Source organism: Oreochromis niloticus, linkage group LG3 (genome assembly GCF_001858045.2).
Source record: "Oreochromis niloticus isolate F11D_XX linkage group LG3, O_niloticus_UMD_NMBU, whole genome shotgun sequence".
NCBI lineage: Eukaryota > Metazoa > Chordata > Actinopteri > Cichliformes > Cichlidae > Oreochromis > Oreochromis niloticus.
Window position 1 is genome coordinate 83,596,377 of NC_031967.2, and position 15,115 is coordinate 83,611,491.

At 41.3% G+C, this 15,115-nt stretch overlaps 1 long non-coding RNA gene across 1 annotated transcript; it reads right to left on the reverse strand.

Annotated features, from left to right (window-relative positions):
* Position 1: 1 nt before the first annotated feature.
* On the reverse strand, positions 2-3,331 carry LOC109201520 (uncharacterized). Its single transcript, XR_002061583.2, has 3 exons — positions 3,273-3,331; positions 178-308; positions 2-61 (listed from the first exon to the last, which is right to left on the reverse strand). It is a non-coding gene; the product is annotated as an uncharacterized LOC109201520 (long non-coding RNA).
* Between the last annotated feature and the right edge of the window lie 11,784 nt (positions 3,332-15,115).

Sequence of the window (15,115 nt, forward strand, 5' to 3'; positions counted from 1 at the left end):
TCACATCTCCTCCTCAGACTGATCTTATGTGCATCTAAAACCTCCTGCAGACCAACATTTGCTGAAAGAAAAAACAATAAGACTGAAGAGAAAGAAAAGTCTTAAATATCTAAACAACATGACAAGAAGTCCGGTTTTCAGAAATGAGTCCATCAGCAGACAGATGTTCAGTCTTACTTTGTACACAGCAGCTCTGGCTGGCTGTCTGCAGTCCAGCTCTGGTTCTGGATCTTTCTTTACAATGGGTACAGTAGTAGTCTCCTGATGAAGCAGTCTGGTCCCAGTGTGATGACATGCACTCTTTGAACCTAAATACACACACACACACACACACACACACACACACACACACACACACATATATATATATATATATATATATATATATATATATATATATATATATATATATAGGTTCAGTTTCAGTTTTCTGTCATCAAGTTCATTGTAGTGTAAGGAGCTCGCAAAGAAAAGCGTCTGGACTTCTTTAAGTTTCCTTGAAGACATTTGCAACCTCGACGGGACAAGTCCATCTGCATCTAGAAGACAAATGTCACTCTTTCAAGTATGCCAATGTTCACATTTTGGACAAAGAAGAAAGATAGTTTGAAAGAGGAGTGAAAGAAGTCATCTATGTCCACTGAGAACGACCATCTTTGACCAGAGGTGGTGGTTTAAAACACCAACTGTCTGCCATCTATAATCCAGTTCTGAGATCCTTCCCAGACGCCTTAATGCCCACTCACATCCTGTGACCCACACCGATTTTCACACCTTGGCTCGTGTGATTATGTAGAGACACTCCCATAGGAGTTTAAAATCTGGGACTCTCCACCATTTGACGTTAGAACTGAAGAAGCTCCTCCGATGAGAGGTGAAACGTCTTCAGGCAACTTGAAGAAGTCCAGATGCTTTTCTTTCCAAGCTCTTTAGATCATGGTTAGAAACTGTTGAGAGGGGTCAGCATAGGGAGAGTAAAAGATTGGTGTTTCCACTCTCAGCTATTATGTTCAACCCACCGCTGACCCAGTAAGAGTCAGACGGTCATGCAGTGCACCAACCCTCTCTAGCTCAGTCTGAGGGAAACCCACACTGCACAAACAACAATTACAAAAAAGAAGGAGCAAAAGGGAACAAGTCACCTAGTAACTGTCCCTGGCTTCTCCTGGTCACTAACTTCCATGTTGACACTTTCTATCCTATCTGTTTTTTCACACTTCTTCTCTCTGCAAATATAGACATGGACCTTCCCCCAACCCTTCCACTTTTAATAATACAAACTAAAGGAAAATGGCTTTTTATTAAACTGATTTATGGAGACCCACTCTGAGCTGAACCAATATTTTGGGGGCTTATTCCCTTCATTCTCTAATATAGAGGCAAAGTTGAAAAAGTATGTATCTGTGCCAGGCTTTACGAATTGGCTCCCTAATCCCTTCAGCCCAGGACATGATGTGTAGGTGTGGAGCAGGAGAAGACTAAGGAAAACTGAAGGAACCCACACAGCTGTGTCCTGGAGAGCTGAGCTGAGCAAGCCAATGTTTTAGACTGTATGTGTATCACGTCTGTGAAGTTTTTAACTCCGATTGATCAGGAAGATGAAGCCCAACGTCAACAATAAGGTTTGCTGGGATCCTGCTTAATACTAGGACTGCATAGTACTGTGCTGGAGGGGACACACCAGACGGTCGACACAATCTTCAGAGCCAACCAAGATGCAGAGGGGAATGGCACGCCTAGCTAGGCAATATAGTATGCTAACAAGAGATGCTATCAAACTAAAAGAAAATGAGACTTCAGATCTGCTACAAAGGAGTTACACCAAATAATGTGAAGCTGTACTTGTAGCAGGAGTAGGCTTAAAAAAATACTACAGCTAATAAGACTACATGTAGCACGCAACCTACAGGCTGAAAGAGCAGAGTTGTACAGTTACAAGCTGTGTCCCAAAACCTAGGCCGCATCCTTCGGAGGACCCAGCATTTTGGGGTCCACATGGGCCGGGTCCTTTGAAGACCGAGAAGGCCGGAAGTGCGAGGCTGTGAAATGGGACAGTCTAGCTTTCAAATTTGCATCACTGCTGTCTCGTAGAGTTGAATTAACTCAGTCATCTGCTCCTTGCTATCTAAAATATAACAGGACACTGGCAAAATTCTCAATCATGTTTAACCTGAGTAGATCCATCAAATCTTGGGAAAAGGAGTATGCATTTGTCGGCCGCATTTGGAGGACTCTAGGTGTTGTGAACGCCTTTGTCACATCACTGTGATGTAATCGGTCTAGAAGTGCGGTGCCCAAACCACCTCAGCTGGCTCTCAATGTGGAGGAGCAGCGGCTTGTTGTGGAGGAGCAGCGGCTCTACTCTCAACCTCACGCACTAACTCAGGCTCCTTCCCTACTAGAGAGGTGACATTCCATGTCCCTATTGCAAGTCTTGGCAGCTGGGGATCAGTCCTCCAGGGCCTCTGCTCCTGGCTGCCGCCCGGCACACAATGCCCCCGACCCCTATGGCGCCTCCTGCGGGTGGTGTGTCTGCTGGAGGAAAGGTCCATGTCTCCTCTTCGGGCTGTGTCCGGCCGGGCCCCATGGACTAAAGGACTGTTTTCCTTCTTTCACCCCAACCGGTCGCAGCAGATGGCCGCCCCTCCCTGAGCCTGGTTCTGCCGGAGGTTTCTTCCTGTTAAAAGGGAGTTTTCCCTTCCCACTGTCGCCAAAGTGCTTGCTCATAGGGGGTCATATGATTGTTGGGTTTTTCTCTGTATTTATTATTGTGCTATCTACTGTACAATATAAAGCGCCTTGAGGCGACTTTTGTTGTGATTTGGCGCTATATAAATAAAATTGAATTGAATTGAATTAAGGCCCGGCCACCAGACGCTCGGGCACCCTCCCCGGGACTGGCTCCAAGGCGGGGCCCGGTAACCCTATCCCGGGCAGGGTAAACTCTTCCCTCGATATTCTTTTCATAAGGGTCTTCTGAATCGCTCTTTGTCTGGTCCCTCACCCAGGACCAATTTGCCATGGGAGACCCTACCAGGGGGAAAAAGCCCCCAGACAACAAAGCCCCAGGGGATCCCTGGGACACACAATCCCCTCCACCACGATAAGTGAGCTATTCACGGAGAGTTTTGAAACCAAAGGGTTGTTTTTAAGAGACAGTTTAAATGGGATTGAGGGAATGACATGTTTGCACTGCAGTTTATATCCAACAACTTCTTAGCTGTGACATGGAGAAGAGTCAATCAAGAGACGGTTAGAGATGGTCATCTCACCTCTGAGCTTTGGTCTGGCTCTCATGTTCCCCACACAGAGTGGTTTTAGAGAGAGGGACTCCCTCCTCTCTGTCCTCACACTGATCCATGCTGCTCAATTCACATCAACTCACACACACCTGTAGAGGAAACACAAATCATTCATGTGCACATCAACTGAGAGCGGCAGAGGTCATGTCTGGACTTTTGGACTAACATCCACTCCATCTCAGACACAGCTTTCATCAGTTCACTACAAAATGTGTGACAGAGCCCAGTTCCGCCTCCAAATCCCTCCATTACTGTAGTCCTACAGGCTGTAGAAAAGGCAGAGAGCCGCTTTATTTCAGTAGCAATGCCCCGGACCAAGCTGACTGATTACAGAGTTTAAACTATAACTGCTAGCTGGTTTACTAGGTAAGCTAACAAATGGTGTGATGCTACCAGGAATTATATCACAGACTAGCAGCATTTAGTTATCCAGCATTATATTTATGTTTTGTGACAATAATGCAATAAATTTCATGGCACTGTATACCATATGTTCCGCACTACAAGGCATACTTAAAATCTTTCATTTTTTTCAAAAGAATTGACAGTGTGCCTTATGTGTCAATTCTGGTTATGCTTACTGACATTGAACCGATTTTTTTGTGGTACGCGGCGCTCAAAAATCTGGCAAAAAATGTTTTACAGTTTTTGCCCGTTGCTTGAACACATTTTGCAAAACTTCGCTCATTGTGCCAAAACTCTAAACACAAGTAAACATGACACAACACTGGGAAATATACCATTCACATCTGTGCCAAATTGAAACTCTACTCCCAAAACCTAAACTCTGCTGTCAAAACCTAACATTCCTTTGTCAAAATGTAACTCTGTTGACAAAATGACACATACTTGCATCATATGCAAACATTTACAGATCAGGGCGAACACACTCTTTGATTTTCATTGTTTATTCAGAAGGCATATTTGCAGGAGACACATTTTCAAACAACCAAAAAAGCAAATAGGCCTACTCAATATTGTACATGGCAGCACTGTACATTGCAGTACCATGAATTCAGATAAAGCAAATAAACCCCCCAAAAAACCCAAAACATAATACAGTAATAGAAAAAACACTATACTGCAAACACAAAAAATCATGACAGTTGTGCATATGTGGGCTCATGGATCCCTCCGTCTGTTGGGGCCTGGCCACAGGATCTCATCGACATCGCAAGCAATGTCTTCTCCCGCTAGGCACCGGGAAAAATATCCTCTTGCATGTCAAAACCATCCATGGATTCCTGTCACCTGAATGTTGCCGCAGGCCTGTTCCATTGCCTGCAGAAGAGGCGGTTGGCGGTCATATATGCGCCATCTCCAAGCTGGAAAAAATTCCTCTATAGGGTTTAAAAATGGTGAGTAAGGGGGCAAGTATACCACTTCAAGTTGGTTGTGGTTGGAGAACCAGGCCTGGACCAGAGCAGCCCGATGGAAACTGACATTATCCCATATCACCACAAACCTGGGCTGATCTGGTCTGTTCTGTACAACTATATTATGGAGAGCATCTAGAAATGTGAGTATATGTTGGCTATTGTATGGACTTAGTTTTGGCTGCTAATTGGTGTTCAGTTTTGCAAGTAAGTGCCTTCAGGTGTGTATTTGAGTGGTTGCAATTACCCCATGTGTTTTGTATTTCGGATACATGTTTTTTCCAAATGGCACACTGAAATTTCATTTTGTGAACAAAGTTTCTTATGTATGAAAGAGAGTGTAGCATGCAGGACCATGTATGTTGCATAAAGAAGTAAGTGTGTTGCATAATTGCAACTAGGGCGCAAAGCAGCTCTTTTGTTTAAGGTATGGGTACATATGTTTGAGGTATGGTAACAAAAGCTTGGAGATGGAGTGGCTGCACAAAACCGAAATACCTCATCGGGGTGTTTTAATAAAATTAACTAGGACCGATTTCCAAATATGGGCACAGTGCTTGTTTTCCACTAAGGCTTATTTTAACACATACGAGGTGGGTGCACTGTAGGTTATACGCATTAAGAAATACTGATACTGACTAGAGCTGTTTGTTGACTCCTTCTTGATCCGCGATGTGAGGGTGTAAAGCAAGACCATTTCCTTTTAGGGATTCCGTCTATTTTCTGCTAATGAAAAAATCTGTTGGAAAAGTCTTTCCCACACAATAACGCATCCGAGGGTGTTTTAATTCTTTATATAAGACCGAGTTCTCAATATGTGCGCGGTGCTCTTTTCACTAAGGGATTTTTTTAAACACATACAAGGATGTAGTTTGCCTCCACCAAGTGCTATATAAATGCAATCCGTTACTAGTCGGATAATCTTAAAGGTTTTTATTTTATTGCATCTGTAATATAAGAAAGTAAAATACATCTAATATTGTAAAAAGAAATAGTTCTTCACTGAGAAAATGGTTATCAAGATCATATTGTCATAATATTTAAACAGAATACAAACTATGAGTTTGTCTGTGGAAAACTAACTGCCGCTCTGTCTCTCTATACAGCACTGACTCAACAGAAATCTGCTGTGTCACCCCCATGCCTCAGGAACCGCTCCCTCTCAGATCCCCCCAGGAGCCATACCCCTCCCTCTCTGATTTTATTCTCCTCCCTCCACAAACCCCTGTCCCTCTAAGGCGGAAAACATAAGTTTTTTCACACCGGATGTGATTAGACTATATGGAATCCATCCATATAGAATCCATTAGACACTTCCAGAGTACCCCCCTCCCCTCACCGCATGCAATTCGTCAAGCTTATGGATCATATTACACACATTGATTCGATTTGTGGAGTACTTCCGGCAGGGTCAAAAGGTCAAGGCTGGGGCCAATATATATATATATAGTCAAAGATACTTGTCTTTGACTGAAGATTTAAGGTGATAGGAAATATAAACTGCAACTTGAATCTTTGACACAGAGTTCAAGGTCACTGCTGTAATATATCATAAGAATCTGACAATACATATAATATTGGCCATATTATATTTACATTACCAAAGTGAGATGACTTTAGTCTCATGAACAGCATTACATAATTGTTATTTCCTAACTAATCTAAAAAATGACTGTTCAGTACAGAAATGAAGCCCAACAATCATGTTTTACAGTCCCGTGGTCTCAGCCTCAGATACTGAACTAATCAAAGTGATGTCATAAAAAAATGAATGAACAAAAAAACATTTTTTCTCCTTCATTTATGTCAAACAAAGCTGTGTGAAACATTTCTCACGGTTAGTATCATGGTTGCTAGGCAAACTGAGTAGCGCAACGAAGGCCAGACCATCCCATTTCACAAGCCTCTCACTTCCACTCTTCTCGTACTTCCTAGTACGTAAATTGTGCGTACTTCGGAGCATGTGGTCGCTGGATTGGGACACAGCCTATTAAACTGTGACCTCTCTCGCTGAGTATTAAGAATGGAGCTCAGAGTCTCTGCAGTGGCTCTCCAGACGACTCTGTATTCAATGTGTCAGCTGCTGACCATCAGGTAACTCTCCTGCTGTTTCAAAGAAGAACTAATGCTGAATAAAGCTGATGTAAGTCAGGAAAACATTACACGCTGCCTCACTTACCTTCGCATGGAGATGATCAGCGTCAGAAGAGACACAAAGATCAGGAGAGAAAAAAGTTTGGGAAAGAAGGAAAAACCCAGAGTTGTTTGTGGGTGGGCCTGAGGGGCCACTGGCCAGAGCCCGCCTCCCTCACCAGGAACTGAATTTTCTTCTTATTTTTAAAGGAGCAATCACAGCCCCCCCAAATTCACTTTGTTTGTTGCGTTTCTATTTTTTTTCTGTTACTTTTCCCACAGCAGTTAAGTACAGTCAGTTGGTGGCTGTGCTGAGCGTCAGTAACAGTCAGAGAGGAGGGACTTATTAAACGCAGCACATAAGATTTTCTCTTAAAAGTACAAAAACACAGAGAATACATTTAGTCTGCATTAAATCGGTTTATTTAACCCTAGAACACTATCGCTATAAATAGTAACACGATCACTAGTGCCGGTTGATTTTTACCCGATATAATATAACCAATGAAAAGTAATCAAATATATCAAAATATGACAACACATGACAAATTAGAGTGGTCTTCTTTTACTTTCAACTGTGCCATGTCTAACAAAATGAAAAATAAACCTCCTAAAACAAAATAATGACTCTGGAAAGCTGGTCTTTGGTCCACCCATTCCTGGGACATTTGAGACTTCCGTGGTGAAGGCACAGGCTCCCCGACACACAAACAGCTGGAGGAGGGAGAAATCATGTAAATGTATTTTCTCGGGTATAAATCACCCGGCGATAGTGTTCTAGGGTTAACAAGGCCTTTTTATTTTTGTGTGTGGTAGTAACAGGTAAATGAACATTTTTTTTAAATTATTTGAATATATATGAGTGCTTGTGTATAAATACACAAACAATACACATATGTTTCCAATTGTGTAATTTAAGTGATCTAGGTAGCTCTGATTTGGAAGTTCAGTTAACGCTAGAAATGTGTTTTGGAGTTTGTACGTGCTTTGTCTCTAGGGGCCACCACATATATTTATATATAAACATATATAAATAAAACCATGGTTTTTTTTTTACATTAGTAATTCCTTCTGTGCATAATTTTATATTGTTGTTAATAATAAATTAATTAAAGCAACAAAACAACCTGAAGAGCCGGTTGGGAGCCGAAAGAGCTGGTTCTCCAAAAAGAGCCGGAAATCCCATTAGTAGGGGCTAGAGCTCGCCTCCCTCACCAGGGACTGAATTTTCTTCTTTTTTTTAAAGGAACAATCACAGACCCCCAAAATTCACTTTGTTTGTTGCGTTTCTATTTTTTTTATGTTATTTTTCCCCACAGCAATTAAGTACAGGCAGTTGGTGGCTGTGCTGAGTGTCAGTAACAGTCAGAGAGGAGGGACTCATTGAACGGAGCACATAAGATTTTCTATTAAAAGTAGAAAAACACAGAGAATACATTTAGTCTGCATTAAATCTGTTGATTTAAGAATTAATGGATCTTTGTATCAGAATGGCAAGACCCCAGATACTACATTATCCAGGAGCTTGATGAAAGCTTCATTATAATGAGTTGTGTCTTCAGTAACCTTTGATTTGAAATGAATTCTCCTGCCAGTGAGCAGCATCTCTAACAGGACTTCTTCTTTTAAAGCTCACACACAGCTTCTTTCATTCGATTCAGCTCTGGGTGAAAATCCTGCAGCTGTTTCAAACACAGCAGAGTGATCAGTGCTGCCTTAGTGGATCTTTACTGGCTGACAGTCACCTTCACAGCTCATCTCATAGACTGGACTTCAGGTGTTCAGTCAGAGTCAGGAGGTCTTTATTCATGTGCTTGATTCAGCTTCTCAGCTTCTTCATGTTGATGCTTTGATTCTCTGTGTTTACGCTCACTAAAAGCTTCACATGGATTCATGTCACCTTTAAATTAAAGCAGGTGAACTTAGAAGCAGGACAGCCTCAGTTAATGAGCACAGACTGCATTTATACTCAAATACATGTCAGGAGGAACAAACTGCAGGACCAGGTTTGATTCCCTCCAGTGACACTCCTGGAAGAAAATATTTGACCACAGAAATCAATGAATGATATGTTGTGTTTGTGGAGCAGAGCTGTTAATATTAGGAGTCAATGTTACTATAAACAGAATAAATCCTAAACTTCAAACTGTGACAAAAATTTTAAAAAAGTTAATTTAGTGAATATTTAAAATATCTTCCCAGAACCTGATAAAGGTAATATTTTTTGCTATGAGACAAACTCCTGCACATCTGAAAGCAGTCAGTGATGGTGAAGGATCACATTTCTGTAACAGTCACAGAGAAAGGGGAAAATCCAAAGTCCACTCCTTAATCTGGGCGGAGTCACAGAAAGAAAAGTCAACAACTCCATACATGGAATAATAACTGCTGCTTGGCAACACATTCCTTTGACCGTGACCACAGGAATGAGCTGTTCTGATGGAACTCCTTTCTGTACTGCAGGCTGATTCACAGAAACAGATTTCCTCTCTGTAAACAGTGAAACAAGAGCTTGTTCATGTGCTTGTAATAAACATTCCTACACAGTGCGGTGCAGACACGTTAAAGTTAAAAACAGACGCATAGAACCAGGCTGAATAACAACAACCCACACTCATAAAGAATCTAATATGAATCCCATCATACTATATCTATCATGGTCCCCCATTTTGTCGCAGTGTTTTGAATTTTCATGCAATTTTGATAATTCTGTATTATTTTTGAGTTCACTTGTATTCTATGGTTCCTAGGTTATTCTGTCCAGTATGGTTTATTAGATTTCCCCTTGTAAGCCCTCTGTATTTATTTAGTAGTAGGAGTCATTGTGCCTTGTTTCCTCTCCTTGTGTTTTATTCCATCATGTTTCCCCAGCCTGTCATGTCTGTGCTCTACCATAAGTTCCCTCAGTCGCTCTTGTCTTCCTCTCCTCTACTCCTGCATCTGCAGGTGGAGTAGGTACCAGTACAGTAGCTGGTACCAGGAATTAGCACCTAATGGAAAACCATAAGAACCAAGTGGAGCTGTGATGAGCCGAGCCGAGTAAGTACTAATGAAAAAGGTGTAACAGAGACTGTGAAGATTTAAGGTGATAGGAAATATAAATAACTAAAACCTGAATCTTTACTGAAGCTCAGTATTCGACACAGAGTTCAAGTTCACTGCTGTAATCACTAATAACGATTAATGTAATAATAACTTTAATATTGGCCATATTATATTTACATTACCAAAGTGAGATGATTTTAGTCTCATGAACAACATTAGCTAACTGTTATTTACTAACTACTCTGAAAATGACTGTTCAGTACAGAAATGAAGCCCAACGATCATGTTTTACAGTCATGTGAAAATACATATAATTGCAATGTTGACTTTGTAACAGTTTTATTTGTCATATGCTAACTTGCATGAAACTGAAACTGATTGTAGTGGAAACACTTTAAAGTATTTGTATAGATGATAGTTGAATTTGCATTTGCTTCATTTCATGTAAAGCTTGTATATACAGGTCCTTCTCAAAAAAATTAGCATATTGCATTTCCTGTAATGTACTGATAAACATTAGATATATTTTAGATTCATATATTTTAGATTCATTACACACAACTGAAGTAGTTCAAGCCTTTCAGTGTTTTAATATTGATGATTTTGGCATACATAACTCATGAAAACCCAAAATTCCTATCTCAAAAAATTAGCATATCATGAAAAGGTTCTCTAAGCGAGCTATTAACCTAACCATCTGAATCAACGAATTAACTCTAAACACCTGCAAAAGATTTCTGAGGCTTTTAAAAACTCCCAGCCTGGTTCATTACTCAAAACCGCAATCATGGGTAAGACTGCCGACCTGACTGCTGTCCAGAAGGCCATCATTGACACCTTCAAGCAAGAGGGTAAGACACAGAAAGAAATTTCTGAAGGAATAGGCTGTTCCCAGAGTGCTGTATCAAGGCCCCTCAGTGGGAAGTCTGTGGGAAGGAAAAAGTGTGGCAGAAAACACTGCACAACGAGAAGAGGTGACCGGACCCTGAGGAAGATTGTGGAGAAGGACCGATTCCAGACCTTGGGGAACCTGCGGAAGAAGTGGACTGAGTCTGGAGTAGAAAGATCCAGAGCCACCGTGTACGGGCGTGTGCAGGAAGTGGGCTACAGGTGCCGCATTCCCCAGGTCAAGCCACTTTTGAACCAGAAACAGTGGCAGAAGCGCCTGACCTGGGCTACGGAGAAGCAGCACTGGACTGTTGCTTTTGCATGTCATTCGGAAATCAAGGTGCCAGAGTCTGGAGGAAGACTGGGGAGAGGGAAATGCCAAAATGTCTGAAGTCCAGTGTCAAGTAGCCACAGTCAGTGATGGTCTGGGGTGCCATGTCAGCTGCCGGTGTTGGTCCACTGTGTTTTATCAAGGGCAGGGTCAATGCAGCTAGCTATCAGGAGATTTTGGAGCACTTCATGCTTCCATCTGCTGAAAAGCTTTATGGAGATGAAGACTTCATTTTTCAGCACGACCTGGCACCTGCTCACAGTGCCAAAACCACTGCTCAATTGGCCTGCCAACTCTCCTGACCTGAACCCCATAGAGAATCTGTGGGATATTCTGAAGAGCAAGTTGAGAGACGCAAGACCCAACACTGTGGATGAGCTTAAGGCCGCTATCGAAGCATCCTGGGCCTCCATAACACCTCAGCAGTGCCACAGGCTGATTGGCCTCCATGCCACGCCGCATTGAAGCAGTCATTTCTGCAAAAGGATTCCCGACCAAGTATTGAGTGCATAACTGAACATAATTATTTGAAGGTTGACTTTTTTTGTATTAAAAACACTTTTCTTTTATTGGTCGGATGAAATATGCTAATTTGTTGAGACAGGAATTTTGGGTTTTCATGAGTTATTTATGCCAAAATCATCAATATTAAAACAATGAAAGGCTTGAACTACTTCAGTTGTGTGTAATGAATCTAAAATATATGAAAGTCTAATGTTTATCAGTACATTACAGGAAATAATGAACTTTATCACAATATGCTAATTTTTTGAGAAGGACCTGTAGACTTGGTGCTTTTAAAGATTTTGGACATGAACACTTTATCTAAGTTCTAAAAATGATTCATTAAATTCATGTGCTGTTTTCAAACTTTTCTACTGTCAGCTGGGATGATTTCAGTGAGCCTCCAAACATGACTGCTGCTTCGTTTTCCACCTGTGTTTACGTCCAAAGCTTGACACATCTGTACACATCTGTATGTTTCAGCTTTGTCCTTCAGTCACAACATGGTTCATCTTCATCTTGACTTCCTGCTTCTATCATGGTTAAAGCTGATGAATCCTCTGGACATCAAACACTGATGTTGTTATTGGAGCTGAGTGAAGTTTGATGGCTTTATTATCCACACTGTGACACATGGCAGCTGTCAGAGCAGAACACAGGAAGTCAGCGGCTGTGTTTGAATTCAGCCTCTGCTTCCTCTAAAGGTTGATGACATAACAGCGAGGCCACAAAGGCCATCCAGAATCCCAGGCTCCTACAAATGTATCCTCCTTCTCCCTGGATTTGAAGGACAGGTGGGCCCACCCTATTCCAAGATTCATTGCAGCGTGATGGTGAAACATATATTTGGGTCCAGGGATGGAGCAGCGCTTTGATGCTGTTTTCTGTTTGAGTCTGGTTTCAATTTAGCCTAATTTAGCAGATCTGACATCAGAGATTGTAGGGGAGGAACAGCCACACCCACAGGTGAGTTTCCCACCCAGAAACAGAGCGTGAATATCACCTCTGTCTGTGCTGTCACAAGCTTTGTTCTGGGCTTTTAAGTAGAGGGCTGGAGGTTGTGAGTAATGGAAGCTGAGAGCTGTGTTTGCACATGCTCAGTGTGACAGGATGTTGGCTGGCTGTGAAAGCTGAATGCTCTTTTGTTAAAAAGTGATGTCACACATTAGGATAACTGTGCTTGCTCTCTGTCAGAGTACCAGGGCTTCGCTTTGACCTTGTGACTCTCAGTACACAGCATGATGTGTGAGCTGTAAACAGGAAGCAGAGGAGCAGGACTGAGGTAAACCTCTGAGGAATCAAACTGAGACTGAGCTCCAGATGTTTCCACATGTTTCTGCTCTGCGTGTGGTTGATAATTATTTCAGTTTCGGTTTCAATTTTATTTCTATAGGACATTTAAAAGTCCCAGGTACATCAAAGTGTTTCACACGCGAGCCACATTTGTGGGGTTACAGCAGTAAAAGAGCAGGAAATACAATTATCAGCAAAAGAAATACAGTTATAAAATGGTGATGTGACAACAAGCATGAACTGGGGAAAAGTTAAAAACTAAATTGTTTGGAAGGCAAGCTTAAACAGGTGGGTTTTTAAACGAGATTTAAAGGTTTGGATGGATTCCGACACACGGACATCAATCGTCAAGCTGTTCCAGAGTGCGGCAAAAGCACGACCTCCCCAAGTCTTCCGTTGAGACATTGGTTGCATTAAGAGCCCCTCGTTAGAGGATCTGAGTGCTCTTGTGAGGATGTAGAGGTCAAGGAGGTCAATTAAGTAACTGGGTGCCAGGTTGTTTAAATTTTTAAAAGTGTATAAGAGGATTTTAAAAACGAAACAGCATTTGACGAGAAGCCAATGAAGGTTGGCGAGGGTGGGTGTGATATGGTCATGTCTTCTGGTGCCGCTTAAAAGGCGTGCTGCGGCATTTTGGACTAGTTGCAGGCGTTGGATGAGGGAAAGTTGGTGACCAAATAAAGAGAATTACAGTAGTCCAATCTCAAAGTTACAAGAGCATGAATGAGCTTTTCAAGGTCATTATGTCTTAATTATGACATTGCCTTAGAGGCCCAGTTGGTAGAAGCTGGTTTTCACCACTGCAGCCACTTGCTTGTCTAATTTGAGGGAACTATCCAGCACTACTCCAAGGTTTCTGACAGTATACAATAGATAGGAGTACATACAATACAATAGGATCCCAAGGTATCCGATAGCTGTTTCAAGGGCATGTTCAGTTCAGTTCAGTTCATGTGCCTTCACAATCATTTCCAAATATCAGTCCATTATTTGTTTGAAACGGAGTAGGCAGAAGTATTTACTTATTTGTCCCTACCCCCTCAAGTTTTACCTCTCATTCATTTAATTTTTGTTTTAGTCTTAAATTAAACAAACAACATATGAAACAAAAGTAAAGCAAAACAAAGCAAAACATACATTAAAAAAAGAAATTAGCAAGCCCCACAACAGTATAGTTTCTTTCATATGAACAATACAGAATGTGTATATTTGCAGATACACAAGTTATGGAAAAACAAACAAACCAAAACAAAACCCCCCAAAAAAGAACCACAACACCATTACCAGCAACATTACCGTCCTGGGTTAACACCAATTAACTTCATTCTTATACTTATTTAAAATTTAGTTTTTGTATTTTACTGGTTTATGTTTTTACTTTCTTTAATGTCTTCTGTCAGACTGTTCCATAATTTAACTCCTGCAATTGAGATAGACATAGTTCTTAAAGTTGTTCTAGCACTTTGTATTTTAAAATTCCATTTCCCTCTTAAGTTATACCCACCTTCTCTTTCTATGAACAATTTACAGATTTCTTTTGGAAGCAATTTATTTCTTACTTTACCTTTTAAGCTTCACCAAGTCTTGGAATTTAATAGCTTGCATTTTGACAAAAAGTGTCTCAGGCAGTGATGCTGAATGTGTTGGACCAGCACCAGAGAGATGGAGGAGGTGCCACAAGCAAGACCTTGGTTTGTATTTCCAGCTAGTAAGTGGAGTATCATACAGGGTCATCTCCATAAGGTCTAGGGATGGTCGTTTCCACTGTCCACCGCATCATCTGTCACCTGGGTTTACAGGGCTGATGTAACTGCCGGCTGCCGTGTCACTTAGATGTATTCAGAAAGATGCAAACAATCCTGTTAATAAAGATCTAACAAGTGATATCTAAAAAAAAAATGACTAACAGAATACTTGCCTCTTTAAAAATATTCATGGTCCTGGGGTAGCTCCTCCAGGGCAGACACCTCAGCAGATAGCTGAGAGTTACAGACTCTCTCCCAGACCACAGACTCATAATACAAGTCAGAGCTTTATAGAAAAAAAAGAAAGTTGTGTTTTCAAAATTGGAGCTCAAGTTATTTTTACTTCCAATAGTGTTAACTTGCTACACAGGTCATGAACAAGATTTTTTGTAATTTTCATTGTAAGTGGGGTAAAGCAGTTAAATTAAAAGTAGTCTAACATAAATATAAATATTGTAATTTGATTATTTTAATAAACCATGTAACTTGGATGGATTC